This window comes from Ursus americanus, chromosome 1, assembly GCF_024610735.1.
Source record: "Ursus americanus isolate L20-20 chromosome 1, mUrsAme1.1.p, whole genome shotgun sequence".
Taxonomy (NCBI): Eukaryota; Metazoa; Chordata; class Mammalia; order Carnivora; family Ursidae; genus Ursus; species Ursus americanus.
The window spans coordinates 52,008,711-52,025,249 of record NC_142127.1 but is presented as its reverse complement, the minus strand read 5'-3'; the positions used below and the strand labels follow the sequence as shown (position 1 = coordinate 52,025,249).

Here is a 16,539-nt window from a genome sequence, read left to right as displayed (position 1 = left end):
TGAGGGACCCTGGGGCTCCAGAGTCCCCATCTCTCCCTTACCCCCTGACCCCTGCGGGGTTCCAGGTACCAGGAGTCCAGACCTTATTTTTCCCTGCCTTTCTCCCCAGCTGATCGGTTCTTTACCTGTGTCCTAGGGATGCCTAACACAAGCTGGGGGACCCCTGCGGGGTGACAAAGTCTCTTTTAGAAGCAGGGTTACCCCAGTGTGGGGGCGCCTGGGTGGCACAGCAGTTAAGCGTCTGCCTTCGGCTCAGGGCGTGATCCCAGCGTTCTGGGATCGAGCCCCACGTCAGGTTCCTCCACTGGGAGCCTGCTTCTTCCTCTCCCACTCCCCCTGCTTGTGTTCCCTCTCTTGCTGGCTGTCTCTATGTCTGTCGAATAAATAAATAAAATCTTTAAAAAAAAAAAAAAAAAAGAAGAAGCAGGGTTACCCCAGTGTGAAGCAAGCAACAAGAAGATCTTATCACATGTGACCGCTTAGAGAGGCCGTCAGAGACGGTGCAGTGAGGAAGTATAATGTCACATGCGACACTTACAGGAAACCCGCCAGAAGACTGCAGGGGAACTTGAGAACTTGTCGTTTTTGGCGGATTAAAACAACAGGTTAGTGCCTTCTTTTCCCCCTGAAAAATCTTTCATACCACTCTAAAATACCTAACTGGTTCTCTTTCCTGAAGCTGTCTCTTTTTCTAATGTGAAGAAATTGGCTCTGGCTTTGGATGTGAGAGCCGGGCCATCGCTGGGAACCATACTTCGTTAGAGGAACAAACACCGAGCCATTATTGTGAAAATGAAATTCTCAGAATCTCTTGCTTCCCTCTTAGCCTTTAAAAAACAAACCTTCAGATGTTCATGAAATAACTTATTTCATGGAATTCAGCTAAGTCTCTCCTCATGTTTACCTATTAGCACAAATCTGTGAAACAGGACAAATCAGCTTGTGTTCGCAGGCGTTCGTGGCGCAAAGGGCGGTAGAAAATGCTGAAATATTGTGCGTGAAAACGTGCTGCAAGTCTGGATGCAAGTTGTTGGTTTTGTATACTTTTCACCTGGTAAAACCAATCTTTTGGCTTGTATTTTCTGTTAAAATAATTTCTCTTATTTTTATAAACTCTTAGTTCCCTTTCGCATTTTTTCTGCCCCCTTCCTTTCTTCCTTCCCTTTTTTCCCCTTCCCTTCTTCTACTAACATAAAAGAGGAGTAGAGAAGAGGGGGTCAGGGGCAGCTTGAACGTGAGATGAGGAAGTCCCCCACCTGCACCCTAGTGTAGGCTGAGCAAGGGGGCCCTGGGCTCCAGGGGCGCAGGACCTGAAGAAGCCATGTGGTGGGACCATCACTCGAGCCTTGGGTCTTCAGCCTCTGTTTCCTGTGTGAAGGAAGATTTGAAGAGTCTACAGCAGAACCAGAGGGATGGTTCAAGTGTTGGAAATTAGAGCCCAGAAACGGCTAAATGCTCCAAGGTTATTCATCCTCTGGCCAGCGAGGGACAGTTTGATAAAGAACTTCAAGTCCATAAAAGGTTTTTACAACGGCCTGCTACTTTCAGACCTGTATGAAAAGGAGAAGGTCTCAAATCTGAGTTAGAGGGAGGGGGTTACTACTTTCTCGGACCGTTAGCGAGCACTAGAACAGGTAGCCAGAGAGGTGGCTCAATCTCTTTCTGGATGTTTTTGCAGACACACTGGATTTCTTCTGTGGCTGTGTTCCGGTGTTGTTAGAGGTGGTGGGGGGAGAAATGAGGAGAGGTGGAGACTGGGGGCTTCTTGTTCCCTCTCCTCCTGCCTGCCCAGCGTTCTCCAAAGTGTCTGCGCTGAACAAATGACCAAGGGGCGAGGGGTGAGTGGGCTCACGTGTTGTTTATACCCCAGCCATGCAAAATAACCAGGGCAGTGATGAAAGAGGAAAATCGTTGTTGATTAGATCCTCAGATGGCCACATTTTTTCCACTTTTTATGACCATGTTGTGCAAGAAAATGGAGGGGAAGCTGACAGAGTAAGGATGGCTTCCAAGTGGGAGATGTCAGGCCGAGCTGTTTCAGAAGCCCTGCACTGGCTCCGGGAGAGGCGGCGGCATTTGCCCAGGGGTGGCGGAGGAGAGGTTGGACTTCATTGGTGTTTCGAGCCCTCGGCACAGATCGCTGCCTGGAGGGGACGCACACACGTGGGGCAGCAGCAGGGAGCTCTTGCACGTGGCACTAGGTGCGCCCCTGACGCCGGAAAGAGGCTCCCGACTTCGTGGTGGCTGGACATCCCTAGAAGGAGCTCTTCTTTCGGTTTTGTTTTGCTTTTTTAGTTGGTCATAGAGCTTTGTTGTTCTGGGAGTTTTGTAATCTGCCGCACGTAGTAGAGAAGGGCTTTTTATTTTGTTAGAATACTTTCCAGATGGACCTGATGTCTCCTGCATTAATGCATCCTTCCAAAAGCTGTTTCCATTTATTCTGGGGCATCTGTTTTCTCCCTCACCATTTCTCATCCCCTTTCCCAGCTTTCCACCTTCACTGTGGTCCTTTGTGTTTGAGAAACAAGAGAAGGTTTATAAAGTGTCGTTATTTTGTGGTGCCTCTGGGCCCTGAACCTGGAAGTATATCTGGAAAACAAAGGACATGGGCTGGCACAGGGTGGTCGATCGTGATGGATGGTGGAGGGCACCTTGAATATTAATCTAGCTTCTAATTTTTAGACAGGAATCACTGCCAAGTTGCACTGAGTTCAGTTTGAAGGTCAAGAGCAGAGAGAGATAAGTGGTTACCTTTTCTCTGGAGAGAACATTGTGACTTTTAGGGGGAAGGAGGACTGTGTGGGCATGTTACCGAGTTCTCGAAGTAAGAGGAAGGAGGCTGACCTTGCAAAGTCCTCTTCTCGGACCCTGACATAGAGGCAGGCCTCTTGTCCCCAGAATCCCAGGTAGTCAAGTAATACTTCAGAGGCGGCATCCACAGATCATGGGGTTCCTTGGGCTTCAGAAGGATGCAGTGGGGAGATATACAAAACATGCATGCTGGTAGGAAAAAAGAAAATAAAACATGAAACTTTGATGAGTGCAGCTTTTATAGTTGGATTCATCACTGGTCATCTTCTTGGGTTGTCATCACCAAATCTGGAGGCCCAGCTTTCTGGACTTCTCAGAGAGATGTGTCTGGGCATGTGCAAGGTCTTACAGTTGTCATCACCATCCTACTGGGAAATACTGGGAGCCACAGGTTGTCGTTTTTTTTTAAATTGCATTAAAATAGACATAACATAAAATTGCCATCTTAACCATTGAGTGTGTATGTAGTTCAGTAGATGGGAACTCTGTACCCATTAGGCAACTCCTCCCTATTTCCCTCCCCACACCAGCCCCTGGCAACCACCATTCTACTTTCTGTTTCTGAGTTTGACTGTTCTATGTACCTCTGATAAGTGGAGTCATACAGTATCTGTCTTCTTGTGACTGCTTTATTTCACTGAGCATCAAGCCCTCAAGGCTCACCCATGTTGTAGCAGGTGTCAGAATTTCCTTCCTTTAGGAGACTAATATTCTAGTCTGTGGGTAGACCACGTTTTCTTTACCTGTTCATCTGTAGGTGGCATTTGGTTTGCTTCTACCTTGGGCTGTTGTGAATCATGCTGCTGTGAATTAGATAAGCAAATATCTCTTTGAGACCCTGCTTTCAGTTTTTTTGGTGCACATACCCAAAAGGGATTTGGAGGGATCATATGGTAATTCTGTTTTAAATTTTTTGATGAACTGCCATGCGGTTTTCCGTAGCAGCTACACCCTTTTACATTCCCACCAGCAGTGCGTGAGGGTTCCCCTTTCTCCACGTCCTAGTCAATACTTGTCACTTTCTGGTTGGTTTGTTTTTTCATAGCAGCCATCCTAGTGGGTGTAAGATGATATCTCATCGTTCTGACTTGCATTTCCCTAACAATTAGTGATGTCGAGCCTCTTTTTATATGCTTGTTGACCATTTGTATATCTTCTTTGAAGAAATGTTTGTTCAAGTCCCTTGTCCATTTTCTTAATGAGGTTGTTTGGGTTTTGTTTTCGAGGTGTTATATATTACAGCTATCAGAGGAGCGTAGATTTTTCAGGGATTGTATGTGCAGGTTCTGATGTCCGCATCATCTGCTGTGAGCCAGTTGCCTCCTGTGATGCACACCCTTGGAAAAGACCATGAGTTTCAATAATATGATTTTTCTTCAACAATATGATTTTTATCTTGACTCTGAAATGCTTCACAAAATCTCAAGTCATTTTCGACTGATAAGCTGTTCAGTTTTTATGAGCTCACAAGGATGAAGGCAAGGAGAAGAAAGGGAAGAGAAGAGATAGCGTGGGGTAGTGCAGTTCGTTCCTTCCAGGGTTTGTACTCTTCGGCTACGTAATCTTCAGGAAAAAGCCTCCTCAATTCTGATGACTAAAACCAGACTTCATGCGGGAATAAACACACTTTCTGAGAATCATCCGGTAATTATGTCTTCTTATACCACCCTCCCTCCAAACCCACAGACTTGAAGGTTCCTCAGATTATAAGTTCATTATCATTTTCCTTCACGAATGCTTCAAACAAAATGTTGTATTTTTCATCTGAGTACTAAGGACTCAAAGAGGACTTGGGCTGTTGTGCTGGAAAAGGAATAAGAGCAGTGAGACTATTCTGCTGTTTGTTTAGATTACAGATTTTCTGGAAGGAAATGCTAGGGAAGATGTGATGGACAGCCTGACACAGCGCTGTGTGGGTCTTCTTTGACTGGAGCTGCTGTCTTCTAAATAAAATATCATTAATGCTCATGTGTACTCTGACACTTCCGAGGAAGGGATTGCCTGTATGTTTGATGGATTTTTCACTCTGCTTTTCTTTCTCTTCTTTTTCTTTTCTTTTCTTTTCTTTTCTTTTCTTTTCTTTTCTTTTCTTTTCTTTTCTTTTCTTTCCTTTCCTTTCCTTTCCTTTTCTTTCTTTCTTTCTTTCTTTCTTTCTTTCTTTCTTTCTTTCTTTCTTTCTTTCTTTCCTTCCTTCCTTCCTTCCTTCCTTCCTTCCTTCCTTCCTTCCTTTTTTTTTTAAGGATTTTATTTATTTATTTATTTGAGGGGGGGATGACCCCGAGGTCATGATCTGAGCCGAAACCCAGAGTCGGTTGCTTAACCGACTGAGCCACCTAGGCACCCCTCACTCTGCCCTTTCAATTTCCCCCCGTTTTCTTCATCCAGAAAGTTGGTGCTGTTCCCCCAAAAAGGCCTCTTAGGGTCTCCCTCCCCACCAAAAAGGTATTTAGACAAGAAAATGACAAGAATGGTTGCATTTATTTGTTTATGAAAGGACAGAGAAGACTTTTCCTCAAAAATAGTAAGCTGGGAAGAGATGAGTCCTTGAATGGAATGTTATATGGTGCACAACTGAAGAGGCCCCTATTCCTGGCTTACGTGACAATGCCAGTTCCGCTAGGAGGTATTCATACATCACTGACACTGTAATTTCTCAATACTAATTAGAAGTTGGTGCTTTGACAGTAACGAGCTAGATACTTACCAGAGTCTGATCTGTTTTGATACTTTCTGGTATGAATTAGGCTTCCTTTCTACTTTTGTTTGTGTCTGGATTTTAATAACATGTGCTATTTTAAGCTCACGCATTGTATTGTTTTGTAATCCTAGTGTGGCTTAAAAACAAAGAGTTTGTTTTTTGTAGTAGGATAGATGTTTGCACACACACGTGCACGTACACATACACACACACACATATATATATTTTAATAGGGTAAAAATTCTCTAGGGCATATATTTTCTCAACTAAAAATCATTAAATGATACCTTGGAACCTACAATGTTTTGGAATACGCAGCAAACTCTAGGCTCGGAGGTCGTGCGTATTTTATACCTATAGATTCATTTGGACGGTTTGTTAGTGAAACACTACTCTTTCAGTAAATTGCTGATTTATTAAATGGTGATTTTTTTTGATTCCCAGGCCAGCTGTAGAAAGGTTGCCTTCCTCAAAGGCTTTAAAGACCTGTAGCATGATCCTCCCAAGTCCTGAAGCCCGGGCATGGGGAGCAGGAGAGGGACTGCTCGGTCCCTCGCCAGCGTGCTGGGCAGAGGGCTGCACAGGGCGCTGTTCAGGGAGCGGAATCGTGTTCCAACTCCGCCTTCTCACTGCGGTGTGGCTCCTTAGGAAAGTCCCAGTTCCAGAAGTCATTTCACTAAACGAACATTCTTGATGAACTGCCACCAGGGCTTCGCCTAAAACCTCTTTGAGAGCCAACGTGTGCCTTCACTCTTTCTCTCCTTCCCTCTGCATTTCCTCTCCCTCCGCTGTTCCGTCCCTTGCCAGTCCTCGCCCATCACCCTGGGAGAGGTGCGACCACCGCTCCCCTGTGTGGACAGCATGCTGCCTCCTCCAGCCCCGCCTCCGCGTTCGTTCCTCTTCCCCTGAGCAGTCAAGAACCCTCCCGCAAAACAGGGACAAATCAAGGCTGAGGAGCACAGTTCCCAGAATAAAAATGTGGGAGAGGTTTTATACGGGAATAATAACTTGGGGGGAAAAAAAGGGAGTGTTGTTACAAGATAAATCCTGACAAATCAGGAAGAGTCGATAGTTTACTTTTTAAAAACTTTTAAGAATTCATAAGGAGGTAACAGTAGGGGAAAAGGAATTGAAAAGGCCAGAGGATAAATTGCTCTGAAAGACAAAAATGCTGGGTTATTCAAAAACTATTTTTTCTCCTAATTCAGTGCCAGGAACATCTGGCCTTGGGAAAAGTTTAGGCAAAGAGGCTTTCAGATGCTGTTGTCGTTATTTAAAACTTAAAGAGGTAGGTAAGGAATAGAATTCTAGGTTTTTCCAAATAGAAGGGACCTTCAAGAGTCCAGTCTTCTCATTTATAGATTTGGAAGCTGAGGCTCAGAAAGGTTGGAGGCGACTTGTCTTTGTCAAAATAGCTAATTAGCGAGTGTAGTGAGCGTAGACCAAGGCTCCTGCTGCAATGTTGAGAGGCCCAAGGACTGGAAATCTGGAGGTAGGTGCCCCTCTGGGGCACCCTCCACAGGGGCCAGAGTCATGCTCAGTGAGAGTAGATCAAGAAACGAAGGACCTTATGAACTCCCCAAACTCCAACTAAGTGACCTTTGTGTAATTCCTGGAAAACAGCACAGGAATTCAGATAGTGTCTAGATAAGTATAACGTAGTATAGCACGGATAGTATAGATAAGTAAACACCTAATCCACCCTACCTGGAGAAAGTTTCTGCACAGTGAACCGTGACAGTCCCCATAGAGCAAAATCCAGAAAGGAAAACTTCCCAGTGGTGGCCCAGGATTGGGCAGGTAGAGGGAGCCTGAAGCGTGAGGACGTGAATATAGATGGAGAGGGGTTGTCTGTTGCGAAGTGTGGATGAAGACCAGGGCTTACCGTGGCCCAAATTAAGGAGCCCTCAAGAGGCGTACCCATCCTTAGCCTGATTCCAAGATCCCTACACCGCCTTCTGCACACTAAATCAGCTTCCTGAGTACCATTACTTCAGAAGAGTATATTCTGGAGAGTGGACATAGCCCTGGAAAGAAATGACATTATTTGTGAATTCCAGTGTCCCCAGCAGCCTTTTGTGAATTTGTAATGTGGGTCAGTCATTCTGAGTCTGTTCCCTCTGGCTCCCAGATAAAAGGGAGGTTTTAGGGCTTTTGTGACAAAGTCCCTGTGCTCAGAGTGTGGTGATCTCCCGCTCCCCTATCATGCCACTCTTATGGGTCGTTCCTGGGCAAACAGCAGCCTCTCCTCAGTGTCGGTCCTACTTCTTTGTCACTCCTCCTAAAGCCGTAAGCATTATAAAAAGAAGAAAATGATATCTAATATGTGGGTCCTATTGGACATTATAAGGCCCTTTTTGGATACTGGTTGTTTATGGTGTTTTGGGGGGTTTTGCCCTTTTTGTGGGGAGGGCATTTTCCCTTCATTCAGAAATATTACTGAGCACCTTCCCTGTGGATCTTTCATTCTAGTTGGGGATGTGCAATAACATTTCATAAAATAGTCTGTAATGTGGTAGACTGCAAGGTTAGAAAGTACTGAGTTCTGTGGGGAAAGAAGTGCACGGGGTGAGGGAGCGCAGCAATGCCGTGGTGCGTGTGGGTCTAAGTGTGGTGGTCAGGGGGGCTGTCGTGGAGACGGTGGCACTTGAGTGAAGACTTGGCCGGAGTGAGAGACTTGGCCTTGCAGATAGATACCTGGGGGGAAAGCACAAGGCCTTGAGGCAGGAGCATGCCTGGCATATTCAAGGAGTAACAGGAGCCAGTGTGATGAGGACAGAATAAGTGAGGAGGAGACAAGGGGAAGGTGAGATTCTGAAGGGCCTTGTGGCCTTTATAGGAGGGAGCTTTGGGAGGCCCTCAGCAGAGGAGAAGCGATGATCTGGCTTTACGCTCAGGCTACTGTATGGAGGATAAACTGTAGGCGAATAAGAGTAGAAGGTACAGACCAGGTAGGAGGCGATGGCACCCTGGACCGGGGTGGCAGCACAAGGCTACGGTGGGCAGTAGAGTCTGGTTATTTTGAAGGTAGAACCGCAAGAGAACTGTTGGATTGGACAATAATAAGCGTTATAGAGAGGAGTCAAGGAAGACTCCAAAGAAGCAAGGGCAGAATGGAAATGGCATCCACCTGGAAGGCTGTAAGTAGAGCAGGCGGACGTAGGGGAGAGAGAGAGAGTTTAGTTGGCATTTGTTGGGTCTGAGCTGTCTGCTAGACAGACATCACGTGGACATGTTAAGCAGGCAGTTGGATAAACATGTATAAACGTAGGAGTTAGAATCCTGGAAGAATATGTCTTTCTTAATGGTCTTAATGGTTTCCTAGTACTCCTGAAGGCGTCTGTGGCTTCTAAAACTCCTCCTGAAAATCAGAATGGGACTCTGCGTAAGGACTTATTCCTTGATTGATTTCTGGGACTGAAATCAGAGAATGTTCACTTGCGTAAACAAGAGTGGAAGGGCCAGGAGTTTTGTTTTAGGCCTTGTCTTTCACTGCTTAAGCCCCAGTGATTCTGTAATTATTTTAAAGAAAAAAAGTTAGCAAAGTGGGCAAAAGTGAGGTTTATTTTTTCAAATGCTCGATATCTAAACAAATCAAGCTTTTCTTTGCCTATATGTCAAGGCAATTGGAAAAATATTATGGTTGTTTTCATCTTTTAATGTTTATGTAAATATTATCTTGATCATTGAAATTGCATTTATTGTAATTGAGACAGATATTAGCTAGTTAGCCCGGGTGGCTCAGTCGAATAAGTGTCTGACTTCAGCTCAGGTCATGATCTCAGGGTCCTGGGATTGAGTCCTGCTCAACGGGGAATCTGCTTCTCCCTCTCCCTGTCCCTCCCCTGGCCTGTGCACACTCTCCCTATCTCCCAAATAAGTAAATAAATAAATAATCCTAAAGGTAAATATTAATGAATTAATCTATGCTAGCTATTTTCCTGGGGAAAGGAGGTATGTTTTCTGCATTCAATAAGGAGAATTCTGAGTTCTTATGAGTTGGCTCTAAGTCTGTGCAGAGCTTACATCTTGACCTCTGAATTCACTTTTTGTCTATTTTTTAGTCAGCTTGAGTGAACAAAAAGGATCTTTTTTAAAAATATCCTAAATCGGTACACGGGAATAACACTGGCAGTTCCTAACCCAGAGACTAAAAGTTTTTCTTCTTGATCTTGTGGTCAGTGTATAAGAAGAGTATCCATCAAACATGTCTTCGTCTCACTCGTCCCTTGACCAGCCAGTGAGGGAGGCACTGTATGAGGCCGACTCAGAGAGGTGAAGTGACTGGCCCACAACCCACAGAGCCCGGATTTAGACCCGGGACTGTCTGTATGCAGAGCCTCTCCTAATCTACTTTCCAGAAGCATGGAGCAAAGTAAAACCAACCAGAGCATTTTAGTAAAATAATGTAGACCAAGAGACAATGCAGAATGACCTCTTTTGGATGCACCTAAAACATAGGGCTCCATTCAGGAATTTCAGGTAGTTGCTAAACCTATCCTTAAAATGGAGGATACATGAAAAAAAGTCTCTTTTTTGTCCTATACCCCATGCAGTGGTGGGGCTTCTTGGGTGGTATGACACCTAGAGACAGAGAATATCCCCCTCTATCAAACCCACAGGGAGACACCCAACCCTGTCTTGCATAAAAGTCTGTTGGTACCAGCCGGCAGCAGCTGCCCCAGGCTGCCCCTGGACGGTGCCTGTGAGCCAGGAGGCCACAGCCAGCCTTGAGGAGGCCTGAGTGCGGGATTCCAAGAGCCTCTAAGACCTCAGCTCAAGGTCAGGAAGGAAGGCTGAGCTCTGTCCCCACAGTACAGGCGACGTGCAGTGCTGAAGGGTCACCAAGTCAGCTCCTACACCAGTCACCCTCCACGGGGACCCTGGGGAGGAGCAGTTCCCACGTCAGCCATTGATATCCAGTCTGTTTGCACTGGTAACAGCCATGCTGGTCACTAAAATATTGAGAAGCTCCAACACCAGCTGGTGAATCATCACCAGCCTCAGATACCTGAGTGCACCCCCAGACCCCTAAGCCCTGTCTCATAATTCAACAACTAAGGTTTAGTGTCTAGCACAGCATGGGGTGCCCCAGGACTGTGAGACATCGTTCCACCTGGTTAATGACTGTGTCTTATTGGTTGTTAGATATTTTTAATATAACCCCTGTCCCCTCCCCAATAAAATGGAACACTGAAGGCATTTCATTGTGGAGGTGATGCCAAATTTCATTTGTCCAAAAGGGCAAAATTTAAGCCTATAACTGTGGTCACTGGTTCTCGGATGTGGGCCTGTTGATAGCATCCAGGCTATTCTTCACTATCTAGAAGGAAAATCCCTGCAGTGGTTATGGATGGATTGGTAATAATAAGCAGAGGTCAAGAAAGTGGCCCTGGAAACATAATTTTGATTCATGTTTTCAGAGGGCCCCACGTTTAAGAAGATTAAATTTTGCAGGAACAAGTATCTCCCTCTACTTGCTTTCTACTCCAGTCCTACCTATCATTGGGAAAATGGTGATTACTTCAAAACATAGCTTGTTTGTTCCCATAGATCAGTTGGTGACCACCTGCCCAGAGGAGGTGAAAGGTTCATTATAAGCCAAACTCCACTAATCCTGATTTATTAGTGCCAAACACTTGCCTTTTGCAGCTGTGGGAACGGTTTTTAAAGTCAATTTATTTCCGAGCTGGACTAACAGTACCTCATGGTTTAAAAACAAACAAACAAAAATGGAATCTTTTGTAAACACAGGAAATGCCCACACGTGGTGGATTCCAGGGGTATGTGAGGAATCCTTGTACCCATCTACAAAGCATCAAACTGATTTTTAGATGGTGCAAGATATGTGCATCCTTTAACGCGGGAGTTTTTAACCTAAAGTCTGTGAGTTGGATGGGGAAAATAGCACATCTTTATTTTCCCCAACCTCTAACCTAAATTTTGCATTTCCTTCAATTGAGGGTGTAGCCCACAAACTGCAATAGTGTTAGCAGCACTTGAGGTATCATCACCAATGAAAGTCCTAGATACTTCATGTCGTTAGGTTGTGGGCTGCTTCTAAGACGGCCCCCAATGGTCCCCAGCCCCTGGAATCCACACTTGTATTTAAATCCCTCCCTTTAAATGTGGGCTAGTTTTAGTGATTCACTTATAGTGAACAAGACGCAGCAGAAGGGATAAGCTGTCCCTTCTGAGATTTAGTTATAAAAAGACTGGTATCCATCTTGGGGGCTTTCTGGCACTCTCTCGTTTACTCCGAGGGAAGCCAACTACCATGTGATGAGCTGCCCTGAGAGAGACCCACAAGGCAAGGACCTGAGGGAGGCGTTTGACCAACAGCCAGCAAGGAACTGAGTCTTATCAACACATACGTAAGCCTAGAAGCAGCAGAGTCTCCCCTAGCTGAAACTTCAGATGAGGACACAGCCCCAGTTTCCACTTTAATTGCAGTCTTGTAATAGACCTTGAGCCAGAGACACTCAGCTAATCTATGCCCAGACTCCTGACCCACAGAAACTGTGACATAATATATTTGTTGGTTTAAACTACTTAGTTCTGGGGTAATTTGTTGCATAAGAATAGATAACTTATACTAGGACTAGTAAATAATCCTAGAGATCTAATACTCAGTATGGTGAATGTAGACAACAATAATGTATTATAATTATCAAACTTGCTAGAGACTATAACTTAATTATTCCAACTACTAAAAAGAAAGGATAATTATGTAATGTGATAGATGTACTAATTATTGCTATAATGGCAGTCATATTACAATATATAAATTAGCATATTGTACACCTTAAATTTACACAGTTATATGTCAAATACCATTCAATTCAAAAAGAAGAAATAATTTATATACAGTTTAATTTCAGATATCTCCAAATATTGTTTACTCTCATTATTACTTCAAAATTATAGTAGTTATTAGACTGGCCACTAGATCTTACTGTTTAATGCATTAATAAACAAAAGTATCTATTAATTTATAATAAATTCATTTTAGCCATATTAATGCCATGCATCCCAATCGGTAGTTCTTATCTCTTAAAGTCATTAGGATTTTCAAATAGTTCATAATCGAAAATTAACCGGTTAACAAGAAATGTAACACCTCTTAGGAGGGCCCCATGCTAGGCGTTATAAGTTGTTTCTGCCTTGTGCTGTTGATAGTCAAAAGCTTTCAAAACCCAAACTTATCAGCTCTAGGACCTCTAGAAAATTTAAGTGAAGATAATAGCATCCTTATAGGCAGGGCTGATATTGAAGATATCTAACAGCTGGTGAGCACATAGTGCTAACCAGTCAGAATAAACGCCAGCCGAAAAAACACGCTCACAGGAGCGTGGGGCTTCAATGAGTGTCGTGTGCGGCCACCACGTTTCAGCCCCGTCGGACGCGCAGCCTTGCTCTCTCCCGGCCTGCGATGCTGTCCTCCCCACTCTGCCCAGTAGACTGCTTTCAAGCACAGGCACAGCTCGTGCGTCACTCCTCTGTGAAGTCCTCTGTGTCCACGGCCCTGCCACTGCCACGGCTCCTTGTGCGCCCCCTAGCCGCGCAGTCACGCCTTCCTGCCCACCTCCCCCCAGAATGAATCCCTCCTTTCTCACCTTGGTTCTCTTCCCTCTGCCACCCCAGCGCCTGGCACAGTGCCTGGCCACAGTATATTCTCAGTGAATGCTGGCTGGATGGGAGGGTAATCGATCAATGCTGAGTATGTTAATGGTTCCAGGAAGAAATATCTGTTCTAGATTGGAGCAGGGATCTTAATAGAGCAGTACTCACATGTGAGTTTTTGCCTTTGTTCTCACTTGTGTCATGAAGATAAAACAGAATTTAGAACACTAATGGTTTCTTTTCCAAATGTATTCTTATGCTATTTTTCCCTGTATTTTTTTCACTCTGATAACAATGGTTTGTTGCTTCCATTAGGTTATCAGCCCATTCTAAAGAAATGGCTTATGGATCAAGACAACTAGTTCTAGTTCAGAGTCGAATACATTATCCGGGTCACTTAACCTCTCTGAGGTTTGGTTACCTTATTTATAAACTGAAACAGTTTGCTCAGTGATCTCTAAAGTACTTTCCATTTCTAAAATTCTGAGGTATTTTAAGGCTTCAAGGGCATGAAGGTGGGGACTGTTGATCACGGGCTTGGTTTGCTCTTGTTTGCGAGTGGCCCACCTGAAATTTTACTGAGGACTCACCATGTAAATATAGGCTCTGTTCTGACCCACGGAAGAAACCACATTAAGATAAAGATTTCCTTTTTTAAAAAAAATATGTATTTATTTGAGAGAGAGAGAGAGAGCATGAACAAGAGAGAAACTCAAGCAGATTCCACACTGAGCTTGGAGCCCAACACGGGGCTCAATCTCACGGCTCTGAGATTGGGACCTGAGCCAAAATCAAGAGTCAGAGCTTAACTGACTGCACCACGCAGGTGCCCTGATAAAGATATTTTAAAACTAGGGGCACCTGGGTGGCTCAGTCGGTTAAGTGTCTGCCTCGGCTCAGGTCATGATCCCAGGGTCCTGGGATCAAGCCCCACAGTGGGCTCCATGCTGGGCAAGTGCTATAAGCCTTCCCTGTGGACCATTTGCACTGTGTATCAAGAGAGTTTAAATTGTTCAAACTCTGACCCAGTACTTCTTTTTCTATAAATTTTCTTTTGCATAATCCTAGTTGATCATAAGAATTTGTATGTAAGGATATTGATATTAGCACATTTATAAAAGCAAAGTGAGGGATAACTAAATGACCAGCAAGAGGAGAATGTTCAATAAATTTTGGTGTAGGAAATCATGCAGTCATTAAAAACCGAGTTTTCAAAGAGTATTTCGTGGCATGAAAGGATCACCAAAAGTGGATTCAAAGCTACATACATTATATTCCTAATTTTAAAACATTTTATATGTATCATGACTAGAAGGAAGTATTCCGAAAAGTTAACAATATCTATTTCTACCTAGTAGGATTATAGGTAATTTATCTTCTTTTTTTTTTTTTAAGATTTTTTATTTATTTATTTGAGAGAGAGAGACAGCCAGCGAGAGAGGGAACACAAGCAGGGGGAGTGGGAGAGGAAGAAGCAGGCTCCCAGCGGAGGAGCCTGATGCGGGGCTCGATCCCAGAACTCTGGGATCAAGCCCTGAGCCAAAGGCAGATGCTTAACGACTGAGCCACCCAGGTACCCCAGGTAATTTATCTTCTTTAGACTTGAGTTCACCATTTCCCACGATAGCCTGGTACTATTGTAATACTGTCATAAAACAATCATTTAAAACCTATTAAAAGCCTGTCAGATGCAAAGCAGGGTTCTGGTGCTGTAGGTTTGGAAAGATGACAGATGTGACGCCCAGTGTCTGGGAGCGCCATCTTGCAAGTGCTATAGACATAAATAATACCTGTGTGGCGGGAGTGAGGGTCCATGCCACGGACAAGTTGCCAACGGTGAAACATGGTGGAATGGAGGAAGAGGCCCTAGTTGCTGTTTCTGCGATGCCGTCGGGCTGGGGGAGCACTGCAGTACCGCCTGTAGGCAGACAGTTGTTCAGCGCTGTTTCCAGCCAGCCTGAGCATGACTTGCTGCCATCCCCTTAGCCTGACTGACGCCGAATCCTAGGAAGGAAGACCTTCAAGGAAGCCATTTTTACCATGTCTGTCGTTGTTTTGGTGATTTTTAAAACGTGCTTTTTAGGCATTACTTTAACGATGAGCTTAGGATACAGTCAATATATTATTATGCAGAAATGGGACACAATGTGTTCAAAGATAGTCAGTAATATATATGATGCATAAGGTCATGGAAGTATGACCTTACACTTTAAATTCTGGCAGCACTTTCTGGTGTAGGGCTGTGTGCAGACCCAGTCTTTCTCTACCAAGTATAAGGTTCCTGAGAGCTGGAACAGGGCTGATTCTTTCACTTCTAAAGCTCCTAGTAGTTCCTGGCACACAGTAAGCATTACATAATTCTTCAATTAATAAATATATACTTAAGTTACTAAGATTCATAAGTGGAGCCAAGAAAAATGCTAACTGTGAGACAGTAGGGGAACAATAAATAGACCCCCTGTCAGGCCTCCTTAATAGGGGGTCTTTATTGTAAGGATGGGCAGTAAAGAACACAGGAACCCCAGGACTGCCCCACAGGGAGGCGCACACTGGTTAGAAGCCTGAGCTCTGGAGCCTAGCCATTTCAGTCCGGATTGTGTCTCTCCCACTTGCGAGCTGTGTGGCCTTGGTGAAGTTACTTAACTTCTCTGTGCTTCGGTGCCATCATCTTCATCATCTACTTAATAGAGTTATTGTGAAAATTGAATGAATGAATACTTGTAAAAGCACCTAAAATGATCCTTAGCACATAGTAAGGGCACAGCAAATGTTAGCTATTCTTGTTCTTACGGTTACCGTTGCTCCCGTTAGAATTACTGAACACTGCAGGTACCTGGAAAAACCACGATGTGCCCTCAGGCCTGGGAGATGAATCATCTCTCTTATGTCCACCAGTTAACTGGCCCAGCTGTTCTGCCTCCTCTCATTTCTCTGGTGTGACTGACTGACTACCTGTCCCCGTGATGCCCAGTTCATACTTCTGAGACTGCCTTGTCTGAGCAGAGTTTGGCGTGCGCGGCCAGCTCACAGTGTGCTCTCCAGCAGGAAGACTGGCCCCTCTTGGGCCAGGGGCCTGCGCTTGTCCAGTCGGCCTTGGCTGGGGTGGGTTCAGCTGCTGCTGATCTCAGAAGGGAAATGTAGGCACAAAGGAAGCTTTTGTGATCATGGAGTTTTAAATGATTCTGCAAAGAGGACTCAGAGAATAAAGAAAGGGTAAAAAAAAACAAAAACAAAAGCAACATAACACTTTTGGAGAGACAAGATGACTTCTGGCATTTTCCACCTGGCATGCCGATTCATTTTCTAAGGGCCATCGTTACCGTTCAGAGCCACAAAGGACATCATGTGACCAAGCACTGTGAAAACGAGCTGAGACCTCAGAGGCCTTAATGGAACCTCTGCCTTTC

At 44.6% G+C, this 16,539-nt stretch overlaps 1 protein-coding gene across 2 annotated transcripts in view; it reads left to right on the top strand.

The window, feature by feature from the left end:
* The window catches only part of WIPF1 (WAS/WASL interacting protein family member 1), a 117,807-nt gene that overhangs the window by 41,478 nt on the left and 59,790 nt on the right, over window positions 1-16,539 (top strand). Inside the window, exon 1 of one of the 2 annotated variants that reach the window (XM_045800322.2) lies at window positions 418-605. The exons of the other annotated variant lie outside the window; for it this stretch is intronic. The gene's annotated coding sequence lies outside the window, so the exon portion shown is untranslated. Of the gene's footprint in view, window positions 1-417; window positions 606-16,539 lie in introns of those variants that run through there. 2 annotated transcript variants of the gene reach the window in all.